This window comes from Myotis davidii, unplaced genomic scaffold (assembly GCF_000327345.1).
Source record: "Myotis davidii unplaced genomic scaffold, ASM32734v1 scaffold247, whole genome shotgun sequence".
NCBI lineage: Eukaryota > Metazoa > Chordata > Mammalia > Chiroptera > Vespertilionidae > Myotis > Myotis davidii.
Window position 1 is genome coordinate 1,974,077 of NW_006299593.1, and position 2,904 is coordinate 1,976,980.

The 2,904-nt window shown below is 44.4% G+C and overlaps 1 protein-coding gene across 1 annotated transcript in view; it reads right to left on the bottom strand.

The window, feature by feature from the left end:
• Positions 1 to 2,716: 2,716 nt before the first annotated feature.
• The window catches only part of ATP6V1B1 (ATPase, H+ transporting, lysosomal 56/58kDa, V1 subunit B1), a 26,060-nt gene continuing 25,872 nt past the window's right edge, over positions 2,717 to 2,904 (bottom strand). Inside the window, exon 15 of the mRNA XM_015571475.1 lies at positions 2,717 to 2,898. The gene's annotated coding sequence lies outside the window, so the exon portion shown is untranslated. The remainder of the gene's footprint in view (positions 2,899 to 2,904) is intronic.

The window sequence follows — 2,904 nt, forward strand, 5'->3', positions numbered from 1 at the left end:
CCGGCGGGGGCTCGAACTCGTGCTGCGGTCGGGGTGGGGGCGGGGCCGAGCCGACGGGACTCCTGGAAACTCAGCATCAAACGCACACACCGCAGACTGAAAGGCCACACACAGCATTTGTTTCTGATCGTAAAAGTAATGAGCGCGGATTGTTCAAAACAAAACAAACAGAAAAGGACAATGAAGAAAGCAAAACCGCAACCCCACCACGCACAGAAATCACGTCTATTACGATCCGCTATATCACTTCGGGTTATATTAGGAGCTAACTTCGGTCGACATTCCCCTCGACAAACGCACATTGTGACGCAACCTGGGCCCCACATCCGAAAGGATGCGCTGTCCTTTCCCACGCGCTGCAGGGAGCAGCATGGCTCCTCTGGCTGGTTCCTTCGCATGGGTTCCTGGAAGTCCAATTCCTGGGCGACAGGAACGAACGTTTGATTAGCTACTGACATGTTTCCAAACTGCCTCCAGCAGGTTTACACAACTGCGGCGGGACAATACTTTGGGGGAGTTTCTGTATCTCAGTTTCTGCATCAGCTAAAGGGGATGCTTGAACCCAATTTACAAGGGGGAAGGGATGCAAATGAGAGGAGGCTGCCAGAGTAATTTGCTATTATTAAAAGGAGCTCTTCCAACCAGCACTGGATATTAGGGTTTTAAATAAATGTTCGCTAATTTGTTAGTGGCAACAGTGTTCTGATTTGACTCTTTGATTGCCAGCAAGAGTTAAACAATTGATTATCGGTGTTTTTCTCTTCTGGGACTTGATGTATCTCTTTTATTTCTTTGAGGGACTTAATGTATCTTTTATTGACTTATAAAACTTATGAACATAGTAACCCTTTATATATTTTTGTTGTCAGTATTTTCCTCAGTTTGCCTTTTAACTTTTTACAATATAGTCAATCAGTGTTGCTTGAGTCAGTGTTGTTACTGAACAATCTATATTCTCACCCCTTCTCAATTAAAAATGGGCAAAGGACCTGAATAGACATTTATCAAAAGAAGATATATAAGTGGCCAATAAGCACATAAAAAGAAGCTCAACATTGATCCTAAGGGAAATAAAAATCACAGTGAGCTATGTCACACCCACCAGGATGGCTATAATACAAACCACAGATAATAAGTGTTGTCCGGGGTGTGGAGAAATTGCAACCCTTGTGCACTACTGGTGGGAATGTAAAATGGGGTAGCTACTTCGGAAGTGGATTTGCAATCTGGCAGTCCCTCAAAACATTACACATAAAGTCACCATCTGACACCCAGTCATTTCACTCTCCCTTGATGCCTCCAAATGGGGCATCAAGAGAAATGAAGACCTATGTCCACACAAAGACTTGTCCATGAGTGTTCATAGCAGCATTATTTATAGTAGCCTAAAGTGGAAACAATAACACATCCATAAACTGATATATGGATAAACAAAAGGTGGTATATCCATGCTGTGAAATATTATTTGGCAATAAAAAGAAATGAAGTACTGATACATGCTACAACGTGGATGAACCTCGAAAATATTATGCTAAGTGAAAGAATCCAGTCACAAAAGACCACATATTGTCTGATCCAATTTAAATATATTTGTATTGATTTCAGAGAGGAAGAGAGGAGGGAGAGAAGCATCAATGATGAGAGAGAATCATTGTTCTGCTGCCTCCTGCAAGCCCCACACTGGGGATCAAGCCCACAACCTGGGTATGGGCACTGACTAGAAATCGTACCATGACCTCCTGGATCACAGGTTGACACTCAACCACTAAGCAACACTGGCCGAAATGTTCAGAATAGGCAAAGCCTAGGGCTTGGGAAGGAGCCGACAGGGGTTTGAGGGGTTGGTTAGCAGGACAGGGTTTCTTTTTGAAGCAATGGAAATGTTCTAAAATTGATTGTGGTGATGGTTGCACAACTCTGTGAATATACTAGAAGGTGTTGAGTTGTACAGTAACAAATCAGTAAATGGTAGAGTATGTAAATTAAGTCTCAATAAAACTGTTATTAAATGAAAACAACCCTATGCCCTGTGGATACCCAAAAGCTTTCCCTAAATGGCTGTGAGTTGTCATGGGAATGGGACTTTTATCCCCAGGGTCTCCTGTGATGTCAGATCTTGATCCAAGAATTCTGGCTGGTCCCACAACACAATGACCCAGAAATGGAACTCAGCCCTTTTCCAGAAGTTCCATTCCTCCAGTCCTCCTTGCCTCTTAGCAAGTGTTCATGGCTTCATTGTAGATGGGGCCGAGGAGACAGGAGGGATGGTGTTAAAGAAGGGCAGCAGCTTTCAAAGCAACATCCAGTATCCTGGATGCTCTTCACTTATTTTTAATTGGGGGCTTCTCAGCCTTTCACCCCCCTCCCCAGGTCACGCAGGCTCTCTCTCCAGCAATTCCCCCTCCCTTCCTGTCTGGAGCACACCGGACTCTTCCCTCACCTCTCTCAGACAGAGCTGGTGAGCGTCAGACGAATCTTTTGTGACCTGGAGCCCATCCTCCACCCAAGAAATGTATCAAGGTATTTCCTAACAAAGATAAATATCTTCCAAAGAGAAATTCTGCGGTCAGCTGTTAAAAGACACTGATGTGGCTCTAGGCTTTCTTGTTCGTTTTTAAAGTGGAGAGAACAATTTAACGAACCTTCTGTACCCATCATCCGCAGCTTGAACCATTAGCAGTGCTTTGCCAATCTTGTTTGTACATAAGAGAAACTCTTCACCTCAATTACTTTTCATTTGGGGGCTTTTAAAATACAAATACAAATGCTCCTATCAGAACAAGACATAGAATACAGGCTTGACAATCTGTTCTTTCCCAGCGCTAGGATGCCAGGGAGAGGGATGGAGCGTAGCCGGCGGGGGCTGAGGGTGGCGCGGTTGGCTCAGGTGTATGGAACCTTCAG